This window comes from Ascaphus truei, chromosome 7 (genome assembly GCF_040206685.1).
Source record: "Ascaphus truei isolate aAscTru1 chromosome 7, aAscTru1.hap1, whole genome shotgun sequence".
Classification (NCBI taxonomy): Eukaryota; Metazoa; Chordata; class Amphibia; order Anura; family Ascaphidae; genus Ascaphus; species Ascaphus truei.
In genome coordinates, this window is record NC_134489.1 from 70,402,251 (window position 1) to 70,424,256 (window position 22,006).

Consider the following 22,006-nt stretch of genomic DNA (forward strand, 5'->3'; position numbering starts at 1 on the left):
TGACAATGATGAGTCGCCACTGAATGGCAAAAAATGAAAATTACATGAATCTGAATGAGATTTTTATGTTCTTACAGTACATTTTTTTATAAAATATTTGCCCCCTGTCCATTTATATTAAAAATGTAGCAAGTGTTAGTCAATAGGCATTGCTTATCTTCCTTAATTAAGATTTTATTTAAAGTCTGTAGACTCCACCATAATATAATGGGAATTGCAGAAATATGTCACTATTCTGGCTCTAGCGTGTTCTATGAACAATAATAGCAATTGGTCTTCTCCTTCTTATGATGTGTGGTAGAAAACTTAAGTTCTTGCATACCCTGATAATGATGCAATCATAAACCAGAACTGACTTCAGCACCCCAACAATAAGGTCATATAATATAAGGTATCACCTTAAAGACTGTTTCTAAGGTAAATTTAACAATGCCAACCCTACATTATAATCTATTATACAAATGTTTTGTTTAGTGCATCACTTCATAAACTACAATAATACATAAAAGGATATCTTATAGGGGTTGTCGTTGATAGATTATACATTCTGGGAAACAAACCAATGCCATGAAGAATTCATAGCTGCTCTACAGAGTCTTAGGAATTGGGTTGACAGCTATCTAGTTCAGTAATACTGCTCCAAGCTTTAATTAGCCTGTAAAGCTAAAAACTTATACTGAGCTGCTAACATAGGTTAAGATATTATTTTAGTTGTATTGTTAATATTTTCCGCGCAGGAGGTGTTCCATTAGAAAATCCATACAGTCCCTCCCTTCTTCCACATTTTATTATTTAGTTGTATTTATTCCTTTTCAAAATGTGAATACATATTAATTGCATCTGACTGTACAGTACATTTGAGAGAAAATAAAAAAAGGAAGAGGTTCCGAATCAGTGCTCAGAGTCCACATGTGGTGGGTACAGTTAACATTAAGTAAGTGTAACCCATGCAGATTTGGCTGCAAAGTAAGACAAATAACAGAGTAACTCCGGAAGTTTTAATATTGAAGTGATGTTGTAGACAAATGCATGAAACTCCTATTGAGTAGAGAAGACACCCTATATATGGACTAGTGAAAGGAAATCTGTATAATCACAATAAAGGGATAAGACAAATCCACTCGCGGCAAAGGGAAATTGGTCTGTAGTCTCCTGGAGTAAGCAAAACAGTCCTGAATCGGTGCGATCAGTAAAGGGGTATGGTACTCACAACCTCCTCGATCATGGCGTCTCCTGAGTCAGCGTGCACTCAGCCGTCGAAATGCAGATATCGGATGTCCTACCACGAGGGAGTGATGAGGCAGTGCACAGCAAAGAAGCGAAGGCAACTGGATCGCTCAATTGAAAAAGGTTTAATACCCAATCATTGTGGCAACAGATTAAAAAACACAGAGCAGGAAAAACTCTTACGCGTTTCATGCTAACGTGCGCTTTGATAAAGCTTTGATAAAGCGCAAGTAAGCGTGAAACGCGCAAGAGTTTTTCCTGATCTGTGTTACATGTATCACATTTATAGTAGGATCACTGTGTTAGTGATCAGTTAGAAACTGAAATAGCACCATAAAATATTTTTAATATTTTCATGTAAAAATCCTTTAGAATACACAGACCTTTAAATGTATGGTCTAGTCCTCTTAATATTTGGGTTTTCCAAAGGGTTATGATACAACACCCCTCTCCTTCAGCTTAGACTATGAGAAGTTGGAACTCTCCTTGTGATAGTCATAAATATGGGCTTCTAGTACAGCACGGCTCTGCTTCTTGGCGATCCGCCAATACGGCGGGACTGAGAAGGGGGCCGCCATGTCTGCGCATGCGCAGAACGGGGACGGCCGAGTTTGCGCATATGCAGAAGGGGGAGCGGCCGAGGTTGTGCATAAAGGGGGAGCTTCCGAGTTCGAGCATGCGCAGAATGGGGGACTGCATGCCTATGCATGCGCAGAAGGGTAGGAGATGCCGAAAATCGGCGGTTCCGCTTTTCAGCAATTTTTGCTTTGCGGCGGCACCATGGAACGGAACCGGCCGTATGAGCAGGTCCCTCCTGTGTAACCCACAAAAATGATCAGGGCCCCCCTGTGTAACCCACAAAAATTAACACGGAGAGGTTTTTGAAGTTACATTAGTTACACTATATTCATGTAACGGGTATTCCACCCCACCCAATCTCATATATAGTGTGGGTGAGTAGAACATGTAGTGTTACCGGTGTGGTGCGTATATCTGCAGGCTCACAGGAGGTCTGAGCCTCCACTAATGAGAGCCTGGGGTGAATCCTCTGGAACGGATCTTCTTTCAGCGCCTCCACCTATGTAGGATTCTATGGAAATGTAGAATGACCCTAACATAGGAACCCAATCAGAAACCTGGGACATGTCGGCTCCCTCGTCATAGGCTTCTTGCAAGCAGGGGCACAGTAGCATAAGGAGATCTATTCCTGGCGCTCGCCAGGGCACATACACATTAGGGTGTATCCCCTGACAGTCTATCTCATCCTCATGCATCATCTCATCCTCAGAGATCAGAGTGTCTATCACAGCGTCCACGTATGGTTGAAGATAACCGTGCTGGCTCCCCCTGGTGGAATCTAAAGGAAGGGCATTTTTTACAAGGAATTGTTTTTCGCTCTGCACTGAGTCACTCTCATCACAGGGGAGGGGCTCTGATTTTCGCGCCAAACCCAGACAGAATGTTGCGACATCTTTCTGTGCAGGCTTGCAGTCAGCAGCACGTGCGCTCTCCTGATTTGGCGGGAGACGCCATTTTGCTGGGTCGGCATAGACTAGGGGGTACCCTTCTGAGGGGCCCCCGGGCATGAACAGCGCGGACGGTGCCTCTGCCAGGCATATATCCTCAGTGTGGGTTACTACAAACAAAATGGTTTTCCATGTGGACGTGGGATCTTGTTCCTCCTCTAAGACACATGCCCACGGCCACCCAGGAATTTTACACATATACTCCCGGACTTTAACCGCGGGTATAAGAGCGGGAATGCCTCCTACCGCCACTACCTGGCCAGGCTCCATATACTGCCGCAAAGCCCAGGCAAGGACCTCGTCTCTGGACTTCACAAACATGGCGACAAAAATAGGGACGGGACAATTTAGAAAAAAATGGAACAGGGCACCCCAGGTGGTCTCTCAGCAGCGCCTCCAAATGTAACGGGTATTCCACCCCACCCAATCTCATATATAGTGTGGGTGAGTAGAACATGTAGTGTTACCGGTGTGGTGCGTATACCTGCAGGCTCACAGGAGGTCTGAGCCTCCGCTAATGAGAGCCTGGGGTGAATCCTCTGGAACGGATCTTCTTTCAGTGCCTCCACCTATGTAGGATTCTATGGAAATGTAGAATGACCCTAACATAGGAACCCAATCAGAAACCACACACACAGTGATTATATGATAACTAAGGACTTTACTTATGAACATATAACACATTACATAACATCATAACCTTATGCAATACTGGAGCACCTTCTGCCCAATGTCTGGTGTTCCCACCCAGTGTCCTGTAACCCCCACCCAATGTCCCGTACTCCTACGGAGATCGTGGGTGACTGCGCAGTCACTAAATTAATAGGCCTGTTGGTGCACATATAATACAGAGGTACCTTCCGAGCACTCCGATGCTCGGGCCTGCAACACTCTTCTCAAAGGGTCAATCGGCGAGGACTCCTCCAACCGAACTCCTGCACTTGTGGACCGCTAGGGCGGTCCCCTCGAGAACACAGTCTCTGTGGACCCCAACGTGGGTCCAACCGCTTTCCGGGAACAGCAACCCTGTCCCTATCTATCCCTAAAGTGACAGGAACCCTAACCTAGGGCCTGTCCCTGATGAACCGCAACCTGGGGTGGCTTGGGGAAAACTCCTAGGGCCTACGGAGTAAATAACCTACCCCCCTCCCCTACTACCCCAAGTCCCTAATCCTCCCTATAACTAGCTACTCGCTACTCCTAACAGCCTGCAGCAGACACACAGCTCTCACCGTCCGCCTGCAGACATTCACACACGCTGCACACACTGCGCCCAGCACATGCAACGTCAACACACAACACCCTGGAACCCGCAGTAAATACCCACTGCTCGCACTCTGTGCCTATTTGCCAGTGCGCACAGCACTACCCGCTGTGGCACTGCCAAACCTGCACCTTACACACACTAAGGGTGACCTCCCTATCTAGGGCCGTCCCTTATCAGTTACCCACTAACCTGGTGGGGAGTTAGGTACCCACACCCTCCAGGGTAGGCCCCATCTGGATGCAGGAGCTGCACTCACTCCCTGCATCCTTCCTTCCCCTTCAGCTCCGCTGCTCCAACTGACGTGACCAAAGCCCGGGAAATGTATCTATTCTCCCGGGCTGAGAATCCTCCAGCCCTATTGGCTGCTATGAGGCACCTGGTGCCTGTCTCCCTATGCCTCCTGGGAGTTGTAGTTCCCAGGAGGCTGCTACAGCATTGGGGCCGCGTGCGCGCTTCTCCTGCGTACGCGCGAACTACTAATGGCCGCCTCACTGTTTCCTGCTCTGTCCCTGCCTTCGCGCGATCACTGCGCATGCGCGAGTCTCTCCGCAATGGCGGCGCCCTCTTCGCTAGCCGCCGGGACCGCAGCAACGCGATCGCGGCCTTAGCAACGGCCCGATCGCGTCCCCGGCAACCAGCCTGCTCGCGGGGATAGCAACCTACTCCCTGCTCCGGCCCCCACCTTTGGAAGCAGCCGTCGGGTCCGTCGCTAGCTCCGGCGGCACCCGCGACCGTGCTGCACCAAGGGAGGGGGGGCTCAAGGAGCTGCTGGAGACCAGGGTTACATTCATGATCTCTGTTTTACAACAAACATATAGTATCTAAAATTCATCACAGACTGCACAAGCTGAGGATAATAGGAAATGGGGTTGAAGCGACTATGATTTGATTATAAACTTTTTAATAGATATCTACATTTTTATAGTGATTTATGTTCAGTGATAAAAGCAGCACACGCGGTGTATTAATGTTTTGTGTCTCCGCTTTTATAATGCAGTCATACTGCAGCTTTAAGGGAATTAATTTTTTGGAGCTCAGTCCAATTTTCAGCTGAGAATCCCAGATTCATTCATTTAATTGGGATGGATATTTGTTTTCCCCTCACGTAGTGTCTGGAATTTCTTTAGAAACTCTATATTGGGAACATGAAAACCAAAAAAAAATGGAAAGCTTTGATGACACTACTTCATCGAAGGCAAAAATAATTTAAATAAAGCCTTTCAGGGAAAGAGAAAAGTCCACTCAGTGCAACGGTAAGAAGAAATGTTCTGGTGCATTCGTATAGGACCTTTTCTAATGAGCATAGAAGGAGGATTCTTGCCATGAAAAAGATATGAGGACTTCAAAGCCATCACAGGAAGAACATTGAGCATCATGATGGCGGTGTCTGCAGGGGTTGAGAGGCACTGAGCTGACATAGAGAAGAATAAGATTCATTACTGAGATATAGCAGCAGCGTGCTGAGAAAAATCCCTCTATATTACAAGGAAACAAGGTTTTGTTGTTTTTTTAGATGAATTTTAGAAATGTTTACCAAGATCGTTTAGGGTCAGTTATTTATTATCTTCATTCAGTAAAGTGCACATTTAAAATACACCGGAGTGTAGACAGGGGTGGCCAACTCCAGTCCTCAAGGGCCACCAACAGGTCAGGTTTTAAGGATATACAGTACCTGCATCAGCACAGGTGGCTCAATCAGTGGTTCAGTCAACAACTGAGCCATTGATTGAGCCACCTGTGCTGAAGCATGGATATCCTTAAAACCTGACCTGATGGTGGCACCTTGAGGACTGGAGTTGGACACGACTGGTGTAGATATTGTTGAGTGTAAATAGGCAGCAAGACAAGACATTCAAAGCATAACATGCCTCGGCGTCAGCATGCAGACAGAGAATTTCCTCTGCTCCTGTTAACTTATGAATGCCACATACATTAAATGCATTGAAGATTGTTTCAGACCATGATTATTTTTTATTTTTTGCAGAAATGTGCGTGGGCGGGTGTCAGTAGTTCACAAGACACAATACTGCCTGGAAAACTTTTGGCTTACTTCCAAAGCAGCCCACACATTTCCATTTGCTGCTTTGAAGTCTTTAGCAGTAGGGGATGAGAATACACAAGGACAGGTGATCACAGCAGTGAAAGTAAAAAGATCAGCAACACAATATATTTCCCTCATGTTCCTCAGGTTGAGGGGAACAAAAGCCGTTGAGGAAAAGATAAGAAAATAATGTATTCTATCTATGAACTATTCAGCCTTCTGATTTTTTTCCCCTCAACGTTTTAGAAATAATGATGCTTATTCAATCATAGAACAGCAAAATCATTGACTTGTAAAGAAAATTATATTTGTTTACTCTCATCCCAGAAATCAAACCATAACAAAATATGTAGCCAGGTAACCCCTGGGTTACTAATTCCGTGCCTAACACATAAATCCTGGTACCAGCGCAGGCACTGTTAGGGTTAAATCTCTTCCCTACTGCAGTAAACAACACCCTAGTAGTGACAGGTGGGAGTGGTGGGGTGGTGTTTCAAGGCCGAGGTACTGCCCATAATAGTGGAGTCGACCTGGGGACCCTCCACTGGTAACACAAAGGAGCTGCAGCCAAATTTAGTGTGTTCTCTCTATTTCTTCCCCCTCTGGGGGAGGAGGTGTTATTCTGTGCTGGACCAGGGACCTGGTTCCAGACCTTCCCTCCCGCAGTGGAGTGGAAGCAGCTACCCCATGCTCCACCAGGGAGTGTGGGGGATTGGGATAGACTTTTGGGGCCTCAAGCCCTGTTAGTTGAGTCCAGGGACACTGCTAAGGACGTGTTGATGTATGCTGCGTACTGATTTGAAGACTAAAGATCAAGTTGCTGTTTTTATACTCTTTCCTGAGGCTGCAGTCTGTCAGGGGGAGGGGGAGAGGTTTTCTATAGAGAACTGCACCTATCTGCGATAGGCCTTGTGGGAATGGAGGTGCTGTACCATAGGAGAAGAGAGCTGTGGATCACCAAAAACCTGGTCTGTTGATTCCCCAACTAACATCGGTGGAAGCTCAGGGCCTTCTGTATACCTGCAGGTGACCACCACAACACCGTGTAACAGTGAGATCTCCCGTCGGTGGGGGAACACTGGTTACAAATATATAAGCAGGTACAGTACCTTTGCATTGCTAAATAAAAATTACTTTTGATAGCGTAAAAGGTTTGATAAAAGTATCTATTATACAGTATGTACAAATTAAATATACATTATTTCAAAATTGTATTTCCATACAGCTATTCATTTTGATTATGGGTTGAGTGATGTGGTTTAGATTACTCAGCTGCTGTATTTATACTGTCCTGTAAAATAACTTTTGGTTACTTTTTTTTAAATTTAAATGGGTTAGTGTTCTGAAGAATAAATTATTACAGATATCTCTGCCATGTACCATTTAAGTAAAATGAATCCCTTTATCATTTTACAAGGGTATGTTTTCATTGGTGTTTATAAATGAAAAAGTTATATGGTTGGGAACAGGTGAGATTATTATGGTAGAGGACTTGCAATTGTGACTTCAGAACAAGAGTTGTACTGTACTGTACACCACTCATTTTCACCCGGTTTGTATATTGTTCATATTTTCTTTAAATACAATACGTAGAGTATGCACTGTGATTTTCTTTATTTAAAACCAAAAAAACTGGAGTATTGCTCAAAAACAGGTGCAAATTGTGACATTTTGACTCTGTATCACTTTGGGGCCTATTCTATAATCCACTTATCGAGCACTTATCGGCCAAAATGCCTACTGCTATTCAGTAAGACTCGTTAAGTGGGTGATAAAGGCATGAATCGACAAATTTTTCAGCCACCATAAACTGATACACACCTTAAAGTGATGTCACATCCCTTTGAACTAATGTGACCTATCACATGGTACAGCAACCATTGGGATTGTCTTCAATCCCATTGGCTGTAATACCATGTGGTTTTAAGGTTGTGACATACCTCCCTTGGAATCACAACATTTAACACAAAAAAAAAGAGACGGGCACATGATACAGTGTACCATCTGACCCTAAAATGTGACATCACAGGCCATGTATTGTATTGTATGTCTTTATTTATATAGCGCCATTAATGTACATAGCGCTTCACAGCAGTAATACATGTGGTAATCAAATAAATAACAGATAATATAAATAACAGATCATGGGAATAAGTGCTTTAGACATAAAAGTAACATTAAGGAAGAGGAGTCCCTGCTCTGATGAGCTTACAGTCTAATTGGTAGGTAGGGAGAACGTACAGAGACAGTAGGAGGGAGTTCTGGTAAGTGCGTCTGCAGGAGGCCAAGCTTTATGTATCATGTGTTCAGAATATCCACAGTGCTATTCATATGCTTCTTTAAGCAAGTGTGTCTTAAGGTGGATCCTAAAGGTGGATAGAGAGGGTGCTAGTCGGGTACTGAGGGGAAGAGCATTCCAGAGGTGTGGGGCAGTCAGTGAAAAAGGTTTAAGGTGGGAGAGGACTTTAGATACAAAGGGGGTAGAAGAAGACATCCTTGAGAAGAACGCAAGAGTCTGGATGGTGCATAACGAGAAATTAGGGCTGAGATGTAAGGAGGGGCAGAAGAGTGTAAAGCTTTAAAAGTGAGGAGAAGAATGGAGTGTGAGATGCGGGATTTGATCGGAAGCCAGGAGAGGGATTTCATGAGTGGCGATGCTGAGACCTAGAAAAGTAGAGTGATTCTGGCAGCAGCGTTTAGGATAGATTGTAGGGGAAAGGCGGGAAGGCCGGACAGCAGGAGGTTACAATAATCAAGACGGGAGAGAATGAGGGCCTGAGTCAGAGTTCTAGCAGTCGAGCAACAGAGAAAGGGCGTATCTTTGTTATATTGTGGAGGAAAAAGCGACAGGTTTTAGATATGTTTTGAATGCGAGAGGCGAATGTGAGAGAGGAGTCGAGTGTGACCCCTAGGCAGCGTGCTTGGGCTACTGGGTGAATGATCGTAGTTCCAACAGTAATGTGGAAGGAGGTAGTAGGGCCAGGTTTGGGAGGAAGTATGAGGAGCTCTGTTTAGGATGATATATATATATATATATATATATATAAAGCCTGTACGTCTCATTTTACCTCAAGAAGCCGACAAGACAACATCCTGTTGTGGATTTACCATGGGGCTTTGGATTGAAAGAAGAAGATTAGAAATAATTACAGATGAAGATAGAAGACGGTGATAGAAGATATAAGAAAGAAATTTTTTTTTTTTTAAACTGATGTTGGTCTTCAAGGTGGATGGCGTTGGATTTCGGGTGATGACGTCGCGGTACGAGAGCTTGCAGATACGCCAGGATTCGGAAGGTGAAGACTTCTAACGGTAAGTAAAATCTTGAATGTATGAAATTGTTTTTTACTCAGGTTTTTTGATTTGTATTCATTTATTTGTATGTATTTGCTTGCCCATTGACACAACTGTATTAATCTGTGCCCTTTTAGGGTACAGATAAATAGAGTGACAGCCAATGCATTTTTTGGCAAATGCTTGTTTTCTATTGGGTGTTATTTTTTATATTTCTGTTGATTGTTTGGATTAAATTGTTTTGAATTTGGCTGGCTTGTTTTTAGAATATTTTAAGATTGGTTAGCGTTTTAAATTAATTATTTGTTTTGTTGGCTACTGGTTTAAATTCATTAATTGTTTTGTTGACTAGTGGTGTAAATACATTATTTATTTTGTTGACTATTGGTTTTATTTGTTTCATAGTTTGCTTGGATAGTTGTTTATTTAATTGTATTGTTTTGGAATAACATAATTTTGCGATTTTAGTGATAGCCTAATAGTACACATCACAATATTTATCTATTTAGTTATTTTATTGTTGGGGTGTTTAGGTGCTTATGTATTTCTTTGATTACTCCTCCCGCAACCTTCCAAACAGGCATAATCACCCAGCCTGTGACTACTACCCCCTTCATCCACCCCCCCCCCGCCCCAAGAAACAGGCTTCTGAGGTATAACCCCTTCATTGCCTTAGTGGCTAGCCGCTACGGTAATGAAGCTTTTTTTAATATAAATTGTAATATTGGTGTAGATGAGCAGGTGGTCTCCGGAGCAGAACTGCATTGATTTGAGCTCCGGGGACCCCCTGCTTCTTGAGATACAGGCCCCCTTATGGGATGCCGGTATCTCCTATGCATTGTATTCCCACGGTCACGTGACACGGGACATTTAAATGCATAGGAAATACCGGCACCCCATTTTTTTATGAACAGTTAAAGCATATGTAGCCCCGATCCCTTGGGTTTCCTTACCGCCCTCTTACCTTGTCGGCAGTCGGGGGTGCCGCCGAAGTCAATGACGGACCCATCGGCTGGCCCCAACGAAGGGAGGGGGAGTATGAGGTGGCAAGCCGGTCGTGGGAGATCGCGGCGCACCCGGTTAGCGGGGGCCGCCATTTTAGATTGCGCAAGCATGGGCAGAGAGATTAGGATAACAGGGGCACTCAGGCAAATTGCGCATGCGCAAAGACAAGTGTGCGAAGCACTAGCCAACCAGGGAAGGCTCTTGAAAGGGACTACAAGTCCCATGAGCCTTAGGATGCACCACCTGACACCAGGGAACCAATAGGGTGTTAGGATCCTCCTGGGCAGGGAAATAGGAAGCTGTCACAGAGCCCACACTAGTCAGTCGGCACCAGGAGAGACTAGGGAAAGATGGTGAGGGTGCAGGGGTCAGTGACCCACTGCATTGGGCCAGCAGCCCCCTGGGCCCCAGTTAGGTCCTGAGCCATATATAGGTTGTGGTGCTTCAGGGACAGGCCCTAGGTTAGGGACCCTGCCCCCTTAGTGTTATACGCAGTACAGTAAGGGACACAGTGAACGCTGCACTTCCCACCAAGAAGCTTGGGATCAGGCCTAGTCCGCAGAGAGAGCGGGACTATATTCAGGGTGGACTGCCCTTACAGATCATCACGCTCTGTCGGGATCCCTCTCAGGTGGAGGCGTTGCACCACGAGATTGCGAATATATATATACCCCAGGCTCTTAGTGCGGAGGCTTTGGTTCCTGCAAGCCATACAGCAGTATTAGCTTCTGTGTTCAGAGGGAAACAGTGCTACACACAGGCCCCTTTTTGTGTCAATGTATCGATGTATCGATGTGCTTTGCTGTAATTTTGCAGCACAGTCAGTGAGCATTTTCGGATGTGGTTACAGGAGGAGGCAGGGGAGGAGGTTGTGGAATACTAAGATATCCAACGCAATTTTCTTTTCGCGTAAAAAACCCCACCAGACCTGAGGTAGCACTATCCTAAGAGAGATCCGCAGCAAATATTTGTTTGACATATTGCACTATATTTTATCCATTCTTCTATTTTACGGTTACTACTTTACTCTCCCCTGACTTGGACGACAAAAGATTATGGGAAGAATTGGTGGAACAATTCTTATAAGGATTTGAGCAGCAATCAGTAGCCTATGTACAGTAGTTATTATAAATTAGTTGTTGTGCAATTTATATCACTGTGCACTGTATATTGCTTTTGTCACATTTTATATTTGTGATTATCCATTCACACTGTACAGTATGCACTTTTTCATTATACACTATTTATGCAATATTTTGTTCTCATTCTGAAGACATATTGCCTATATTCAAAAGTTGTTTAACGTAAGGAGCGCCATTTGTAACATTTCTTTGTATTATATAAGTATGCTGTTTCCTGATTTTTTTTGATGTACAGTAATATTCATTCTGCTGTAACATATTCTGCAGGGGGTGCATTATGGGGAAAAATAACCATTTTAATGGGAGTTTAAGAACTTTCGAATTTGTGATGGCAAAATATTATATAAGTAATGTGTTTCATATTTTCTAATTTAAGATCTACTCCGAAAGTCAGAAAGTGCAGAACATCACAGAAATCTCTGATGGTATATGGCAGGGCTGCACAACACGCGGCCCGCGGGCCGCATGCGGCCCGCCTGGCCTCTCTGTGTGGCCCTCGATGAGATTTAAAAAAAAAAAAAAAACTTTGAAAAAATTTTTTTTTTGAAAAAAAAAAAAACTTTGAAAAAAAAATGGCGCCAATTCCCTGCGGTCCCGGCGCGCATGCGCTAGGCCCGCTCCGTCCCCCCCCCCTTCCCTGCTCCCAACGCGGGGCGGAAGGGGAAGCAACATGCAGCTCCTCTGCGGGCCCGCTCCCCCCCCCTGCTCCCAACGTGGGCCGGAGGGGGAAGCAACACACAGCTCCTCTGCGGGCCCGCTCCCCTCCCCCTTCCCTGCTCCCAACGCGGGGCGGAAGGGGAAGCAACATGCAGCTCCTCTGCGTGCCCGCTCCCCTCCCCCTTCCCTGCTCCCAACGCGGGGCGGAAGGGGAAGCAACATGCAGCTCCTCTGCGGGCCCGCTCCCCCCCCCTGCTCCCAACGTGGGCTGGAGGGGGAAGTAATAATTAAATAATTCAGCTCCTCCAGCGGCCTGCTTCTCACCGCTTCCCTCCGCGGCCAGCTTCTCGCGTCCCCCACGAGCTCACCTCCCGTGCCCTCCTCCCCCCCCTTCCCCCAACCCGTGCCCCCAAGCCCACCTCCCGTCCCGGGCAGCTGCCGCAGGGATATCGGGGGCAGGAGGAGCAAGCGTCCGGCGGCAACCTGCACCCACCCGGGTCAAGGTAAGTCACTGTTAGTCACTGTCACCCACCCACCCACTGTCACCCACCCACCCAGTCACTGTCACCCAGTCACTGTCAAGTCACTGTCACCCACCCAGTCACTGTCACCCAGTCACTGTCAAGTCACTGTCACCCACCCACCCAGTCACTGTCACCCACCCACCCAGTCACTGTCACCCACCCAGTCACTGTCACCCTGTCACCCAGTCACTGTCACCCACCCAGTCACTGTCACCCACCCAGTCACTGTCACCCTGTCACCCAGTCACTGTCACCCACCCACCCACCCAGTCACCCACCCAGTCACTGTCCCACCCTGTCACTGTGTCCCACCCTGTCACTCTTCCCACCCAGTCACTGTTCCCACCCAGTCACTGTGTCCCACCCCGTCACTGTCACCCACCCAGTCACTGTCACCCACCCAGTCACTGTCACCCACCCAGTCACTGTCATAGTCACTGTCACCCACCCAGTCACTGTCACCCACCCAGTCACTGTCAAGTCACTGTCACCCACCCAGTCACTGTCACCTACCCACCCACTGTCACCCACCCACCCAGTCACTGTCACCCAGTCACTGTCAAGTCACTGTCACCCAGTCACTGTCAAGTCACTGTCACCCACCCACCCAGTCACTGTCACCCACCCAGTCACTGTCACCCACCCACCCAGTCACTGTCACCCACCCAGTCACTGTCACCCTGTCACCCAGTCACTGTCACCCACTGTCAGTGTCACTGTCACCCACCCACCCAGTCACCCACCCACCCAGTCACCCACCCACCCAGTCACCCACCCACCCAGTCACTGTCCCACCCTGTCACTGTGTCCCACCCTGTCACTCTTCCCACCCAGTCACTGTGTCCCACCCCGTCACTGTCACCCACCCAGTCACTGTCACCCACCCAGTCACTGTCACCCACCTATCCACCCAGTCACTGTCACCCTGTCACCCAGTCACTGTCACCCACCCACCCAGTCACTGTCACCCACCCACCCAGTCACTGTCAGTGTCACTGTCACCCACCCAGTCACCCACCCAGTCACTGTGTCCCACCCAGTCACTGTGTCCCACCCAGTCACTGTGTCCCACCCAGTCACTGTGTCCCACCCCGTCACTGTCACCCACCCAGTCACTGTCACCCACCCAGTCACTGTCACCCACCCACCCAGTCACTGTCATAGTCACTGTCACCCACCCAGTCACTGTCACCCACCCAGTCACTGTCACCCACCCAGTCACTGTCACCCACCTATCCACCCAGTCACTGTCACCCACCCAGTCACTGTCACCCACCCACCCAGTCACTGTCACCCACCCAGTCACTGTCACCCAGTCACTGTCACCCACCCAAGGGGGAGAGTGATGTGAGGTGCAAGGGGGGGAGAGTGATGTGAGGTGCAAGGGGGGGAGAGGGATGTGAGGTGCAAGGGGGGGGAGAGGGATGTGAGGTGCAAGGGGGGGAGAGGGATGTGAGGTGCAAGGGGGGGAGAGGGATGTGAGGTGCAAGGGGGGAAAGGGATGTGAGGTTCAGGGGGGGAGAGGGATGTGAGGTTCAAGGGGGGAGAGGGATGTGAGGTGCAAGGGGGAGAGGGATGTGAGGTGCAAGGAGGCAGAGGGATGTGAGCTGCAGGGGGGAGGGATGTGAGCTGCAGGGGGTGGTGGGATGTGTGTGGGGTGTAGGGGGGTATTGTGTGTTTGATGTGGAGGGGGGTATTGTGTGTTTGATGTGGAGGGGTGTATTGTGTGTGGGTGAGGGGGAGAGATGGGGGTATGAGAGATAGATGGGGAGTATCGCAATGGTTGATAGTGTTGGGTTCTGGGGGAGATATGAGGATGATGATGGGTGCTGGAGGAGAGATGATGATGATGATGATGATGATGATTTTACCCGTGCGGCCCAATTTATTTTTCCTTGGAGCAGTTCGGCCCTTCGCACTTTACGAGTTGTGCAGGCCTGGTATATGGAGTAATCTTCCAGACACAGTATTTAGCTTTAAATATCATGTAAGTCAGTCATTAAGTTATTGTCTCTCATCACCTGTGTACCAAGGTACTTTGCTTAGAACATTAAGTTTCTGTGAGCAAACTATGTAGGTAATTATTAGATGGTGTTACCAGCAGGAGTCAAATTAAGTAAACAAAATAATGTTACAGTATTTATCAGTTTTAGAATCTTGCTGTTATTTTTCTTCCCATATTACTGTACATGTCCAAACCTGAGATGGGATTAACCTGGGCAACTCAAGAAGCTTCTCACAAAATGTACCAAACTATTAAGGTATTGATCGCCTACTTAATACAGTACATAGCCCCAGAATGTTGTTGATATTAAATATTCTAGCAACTCGCCCAGACTTGATTATAACAGGAATTCAGAAGAGCAAGCTGAATTGAGACTGCTGTCAGATATCACACCGACACAAAGAAAGCACAGTTTGTCAAACTTAAGTTGTCAAGGTCTGTTCTGGAGAATGGAGAATCTGACGGAAGGAATGTCAACATCGTGTACGCGGTTTCTAAAAGGCATTTGTCTGATTAGGTCAAATCTATTTTTATGTCTTCATTGGCATTCGGTAAACAATAGAAGTACTATTAAAAAGTCACTACAGTACTATCTGCCCTTGCACATTTAATTACTGTAAGTCTTTGCCAAAACATATTGAAACATCAGTCTCCCTGGCTGTTTTCATTTGAATGTTTTATGCTGTACTGAGCCAGGGTGTCTCTTATAATGCAACCACTACAACCTCACCTCTTACAGTCACCTAATTCTCTAGAAATGTCAAAATTCCTTCCCAGGGAGACTTACATTACAGCCAGTGTCATGGTAAAGAAACTGTCACGTAACAGGGTAATCTCACTGCCAGACGTCCCCGAACCATGCCAAGTTGGGTTACTATCCACTGCCACCAGAGCCTGTAGGGTAGGCTCAGTTCTTCCCTATCCCCAACCTTTCTACTAGTGGAGACTGCTCCATGACCAAGGTTACTACTAGCCAGACTCAATGTGCTAATACATTTTAGGATTTATTAGTAACAAGGTATAGCAACAAGGTACCCAACACCCCATTACAGATAAAACATGAAAGCACAATTACTCACAAAAAGAGCTAGTCCACTTTCCCTCCAGGATGCCACTGAAGTTTGGCAGTCCTGGGCATAAAAAAGGATTGTGCTAGTAGCACTAATGCTAAACTAAAAAAATGTAGTGTAACCTACACACTAATAGTGATACCCTATGAGCTGTATACTTATAGGGAAGGCTGCCAGGAATAAATTATTAATCAAACCATACACATGAAAAAACAAAGAAATAATCCGGTGCCTAAAACAAATATTCAAATGTGGTGAAAAAATAAGTGTGAATGGCGCTCGTGCAAACAATATACAGTGATTACAATATAAACCTGTGATACAGAGTTGGTAAGGTAGTCCTTGAGCTGCCTGAAAGGTTGATCTGGTATCTCCCAACCAGATATGAAGTCTGTGTGGATAAACCTCCTATGGCGCTGAGGAAAGAATGGACGTGGATTATTGTGCAAAAGTTCTTTTCTTGAGCTGAAAACCTCAGAAAGGGAAGACAAAAAAAGGCAAAAAACACTGCAATAGTGTATTACCCAGGGACATGCTATAGTATATAAAATGAGAGCATTTATTTAATAAAACAATTTGTATAACAATGAATATAAAACAATTAATAAAACAGTTTATAAACTTCCAGGGAGGACAAGGGTCACTGTGGCAAGTAGCCTCCTGGCTACTCAGCCTTGTGTGATGGGGACCACCACCTGCCAAAACTAGATGCCCCAAACTCCCTGTAAGTGTTCTGCCACTTTACCAGACTTCCATGGGGACAGTGGTCACTGTGGCTAGTAGCCTCTTGGCGAACTGTGTGGTGGGAACCGCCACCTGCCGAAGCTGGCTGCCCAAGTCACTTTGACCCTTCCTGGAGGCCACTGAGGCTTAGCGCTACAGGTAACTCTCCTCCTGAAAGAGCATGATGGTGTCCTCAGACATAGTCCACAGGAGTTTCTCTCCAATGTGACTTACCCCAACACTCTTAGAGATTCTCCCCGAATCTCCTCCGACTCTCTGCCAAGCTACAATCCAGAGATTGTCCCTGAATCTCCTTTGAGTCTCCACACAGGAGCTCTCACAAAGTCCCCCACCAGCTCTCTAGTCCATCAAGGCTGGCCTGGTTATTTTAGGAACACCAGGTGTAGCCAATCAGTGGTGGGCTAATCACAGATGGGATGGAGTCCATGGTTCCCTGTAGAGCTTGGCTCTGAGCTGTTGGTGTGAACAATGCTCCAGATTTGAAATGTGATTCCCCTCAGTATGAGGCCAACCTCCTCCCAAAACCCAACAATGACCACAAAAAAGAAACCATGTTACCATTCTCATACAATGGGACTAGTACACAATGGCAGGCTTCAATACAATCAATGAACCTGAAGAGAAAGAACTCAGTTTAAAGTAGCACTCTATTATCTGTAGTAGGATGGTGTGGTTGATTTAAAAATAAATCTTTATTGAATTAAATGTTAAAATATTGGTGCATGGAATGGAATAAAAAGATCAATGGACACTCTGTCTGATGACTCAGAGTGTTTCACATATAGTGATGACAACTTGTGTCTAATAGCTGGAACAGTGCCAGCTGTAGCAGGTCGCTACCATTGATTAGACAGCTGTTAGCAGTCTAGAGATGACAGTGTTAGATGTGCTAATAGATGAGTAGTTGCATTCCCCCTGGCCAAAAGAGGAACGTAGTGTACACAGAGGCGGATTAGTTTCAATTGCTATTTGATATAGCCTAGAGCAGCAGAGTATGCTGCATAGTAGGAGGGTGATGGTCTGTAACTTAGTTTGAAAGATTCTGCTAATTGGCAAGTCAGCTTTAACTGTTCTGCCTAACCCCTGTTAGGAGTGTACAGCTCTGTCTTTCTTACAGTGGATCCTTGTATTAAACCCCCATGCTGACAGTTGCTGTGAGCAGTAGATTCAGAGTTCCACTGATGCTGGGGTGAGTCAGCTGCAGGTATTTTACCTAACCCCTGTAAGGAGTGTGCAGCTCTGTCTTGCGTTCAGTGGACCCTTGTATTCAAGCCCCATACAAACAGTTACTGTGGAGAGTAAATTCAGAGTTCCACAGATGCTGGGGTAAGTATCCCTGCTGGCTAATTGTCAGCTGGAAGCATGAACCTTTATGTGCACAGAGTACTTTCCTGGATAGTATGCCTGTAATCAGATTAAGTAGATGGCGATCTGAACCATTCACCTCAATAATCGCAGCCTTGTAACTAAGTGTAGTCTACCCCCTAAGAAGCAAACCTGACACTGTCCATAAGTTAAAAGAGCCCTGGTCGACGATCGTTTCGCGTCTGCTGCTTTTTCAAAACTTCTGGGCTGCTTGAGGTTCCTTTACCTATCCTACCCCTCCCCCTCCTTTCCCACGGTATATATTCAATACAATCACTCAGTGATTGCATCTACTCTTACACAAGTGCAGTTCCGGGTAAGTCTTGAGTGGTCCCAACCTCCCAAATCACTCACTGGTTTAAAGTCCAAATGTCCAGTGTTACCCAGGCATCTCCCATTTGCGCAATTTTAACCGTGATCTTCTATATATAATTCTGTCACAGAAACCATATTTTGTCACATACTGTTAGTATTAATTGGCTCATTAATAGAAAAGTTGCCATCATTCATTCTGAAATTGGGAAAATTATGGTTGTACTTTAGGAAACTATCCCCCTCCCCCACTCCCACACACACCCTACAGATACAAATATGTATCAGTAGGCATTTCTGCCTTAACATCAAATTATTTTTACTACACAGAACCTTTCTCTACATATACAGGCATACCCCGCATTAACATACGCAATGGGACCGGAGCATGTATGTAAAGTGAAAATGTACTTAAAGTGAAGCACTACCTTTTATCCACTGCATGTACTATACTGCAATCATCATATATGTGCATAACTGGTGTAAATAACGCATTTGTAACAGGCTCTGTAGTCTCCCTGCTTGCGCACAGCTTCGGTACAGGTAGGAAGCCGGTATTGCTGTTCAGGACGTGCAGACAGGCGCATGCGTGAGCTGCGTTTGCCTATTGGACGATATGTCCTTACTCGCGAGTGTACTTCAAGTGAGTGTCCTTAAACCGGGGTATGCCTGTACAGCATTTTCAGAGAATTGAAGTTATTTTGCTTATAGCTAGCACAGTGTGTTATCAGTTGAAAGGAATGTTGTTATATCTTATTTTCTCTTATCTGGTGCATAATCCCCATGGATGTAGATTATGAATTGTCTCTTTAATCTTTATTATATTTCCATTAAACATTTTAGTGCATTACAAATTACACATATTTACTAAGCTGTTGCTACATATGACACCTTCCATCACGGCTTAGTAAATATGGGCCCTTATGCCCATTGTAATGAATGGAAGGTGTCTTATGGAGTAATACTGCTTACTAAATATAGTGTTTTAATGGCCTTTGAATGGGCTGTAAGGTATCACACCATACAGAATAAGGGCCTTAAAGTGCAGAAATATTCCCTTTTTCTTTGTTTTTGTTTGTTTATGCTGACTTTCCTCTCCTCCCAGTTCACTTCACGTCTTCTACAGTAGGTCAGGGGTGTGCAAACTGGGGGGCGTGGCGGTTTGCAGAAGCCCTGCACTCTTCCCCAAGGCATTTAAATTAAATCCTAGGGGACCGTGCGAGGCCTCTGCAACTTCACTTACCGTGACTCAGTCGGCATAATATTGAAGGACACCAGTTCCACAGGCTCAGTACCACAAGATTGGTGTAAAGCAGACGTGGTGCCTGTATTTAAAAGGGGAGCTAGATCACAACTGGGGAATTACAGACCTGTAAGCCTGACTTCAATAGTGGGGAAACTACTTGAAGGTTTAATACGGGATAATATTCAGGAATACCTAAAGGTAAACAAAATCATTAGAAATAGTAAGCATGGATTTATGAAGGATAGATAATGCCAAACTAACCTTATTTGTTTCTTTGAGGAGGTAAGTAGGAATTTAGACCAGGGTAATGCAGTTGATGTTGTCTACTTAGATTTTGTAAAGGTGTTTGATTTGGTTCCACACAAGAGGTTGGTGTACAAAATAAAGCAAATTGGACTCAGTAATAATATATGCACCTGGATTGAAAAATGGTTGAAGGATAGACAACAGAGGGTTGTCATAAATGGAACTTTTTCAGGTCGCGCTAAAGTCGTGAGTTGAGTATCTCAGGGATCGGTACTAGGACCCCTGCTTTTTAACTTGTTAACTAATGACCTTGAGGTTGGCATCGAGAGCAAAGTCTCCATCTTTGCTGATGATACTAAATTGTGTAAGGTAGTAAAATCAGAGCAGGATGTAATTTCTCTCCAGAAGGACTTGGAGAGAGTAGAAACGTGGGCAGGTAAATGGCAGATGAGGTTTAATGCAGATAAATGTAAGGTTATGCATTTGGGATGCAAGAATAAAAAGGCGACTTACAAATTAAATGGAGATATATTGGGGGAATCCTTGATGGAGAAGGATTTAGGAGTGCTTGTAGACAGCAGGCTTAGCAATAGTGCCCAAAGTCATGCAGTAGCTGCAAAGGCAAACAAGATCTTACCTTGCATTAAATGGGCAATGGATGGAAGGGAAGTAAACATAATTATGCCCCTTTACAAAGCATAAGACCACACATTGAGTATGGAGTACAATTTTGGGCACCACTCCTTAGAAAATACATTATGGAACTAGAGAGAGTGCAGAGAAGAGCCACCAAATTAATAAAGGGGATGGACAATCTAACTTATGAGGAGAGGCTAGCTAATTTAGATGTATTTACATTAGAAAAGAGGCGTTTAAGAGGGGATATGATAACTATATACAAATATATTCGGGGACAGTACAAGGAGCTTTCAAATGAATTATTCCTCTCCAGGGCAGTACAAAGGACTCGGGCATCCCTTTAGGTTGGAGGAAAGGAGATTTCACCTGCAACAAAGTAAAGGTTTTTTTACAGTAAGGGCAGTTAAAATGTGGAATTCATTACCCATGGAGCCTGTGATGGCAGATACAATAAATTTGTTCAAAAAAAGGTTGGACATCTTTTTAGAAAGGAAAGGTATGCAGGGATATACCAAATAAGAACACAGGGAAGGATGTTGATCCATGGATTAATCCGATTGCCAATTCTTGGCGTTGGGAAGGAATTTATTTTTCCCCTTATGTGATAATTGGATATTAGACTGGGTTTTTTTGTTTGCCTTCCTCTGGATCAATAAGTAAGTATAGATATAGGATAATGTTTCTGTTGTCTAAATTTAGCATAGGTTGAATTTTTCAACCTCATCTACTATGTAACTATAAATAATAATAATTGTTCTTGTATAGCGCTGCTAGTTTTACGTGGCGATTTAGAGAGACATTTTGCAGTCCCTGCCCCGTGGAGCTTACAATCTTTGTTTTTTTTGTGCCTGAGGCACAGGGAGATAAAGTGACTTGCCCAAGGTCACAAGGAGTCGACACTGGGAATTGAACTAGGTTCCCCTGCTTCAAAATCAGAACTAGTCAGTGTATTTACTCACTGAGGATAGAGTTAGAGAAGTTATGCCTTCTCTATTAAATAGACCTAAACTATGTGGTGAAAAAACTACGATTATTGTATAACTTGCCGTTCAAACCTTTTTATATTTTGTATTTTAAACTGAAAATACCTGCATAGTATGAAACATTCAAGAGAAAGTACTTTGGCTTAAGCCCTGTGATAACTGCTATTCCACATGAGATTTCCTTCTTTTTTTACCTTTTATGGAACACTTGCTTCTTGTTCTATAAGAGATAACTTAAGATAACATAACAATGTGATTACATTGCTTGCTTAATGTGAATTCCCAGCCATGTGCTTGTAAGTCTATTGAAATCATTCCTCAAACTCCACATAAAAAATTGCATTCTCTCAATCAAAAACGGAAAATGGACTAGATTTTTATAGAAACACAAATGTATTTAATTTTAACGCATGTACAGTATGCGTAGTACTCATGGTGCCCATAAGCACATATACTATTGATATGCAGTATGAAAATAATGGGTTTGATATACCTTGTCAATGACATTTAAGACACCAGATGCCTTTACTTTAAAAATGTACTGTAGATATGTGATAAGATGAACCAAAAATGCTTGGAACACACACAAGACCTTTTTTTACAGCTATAGGATATTTACAGAATAAAACCCTGCAATCAAATAAAATTTACGGTTTAAGAGTAAGAGAAATATGTTGTCAGTATCTAAGGTTTTTTAGGGTTCTTTGTGATTT

General features: G+C 44.9%; 1 protein-coding gene across 1 annotated transcript in view; it reads left to right on the top strand.

Moving 5' to 3' along the window:
• Positions 1 to 22,006, top strand: part of PDE11A (phosphodiesterase 11A) — a 441,965-nt gene that overhangs the window by 193,876 nt on the left and 226,083 nt on the right. The gene's annotated exons all lie outside the window — the stretch shown is intronic.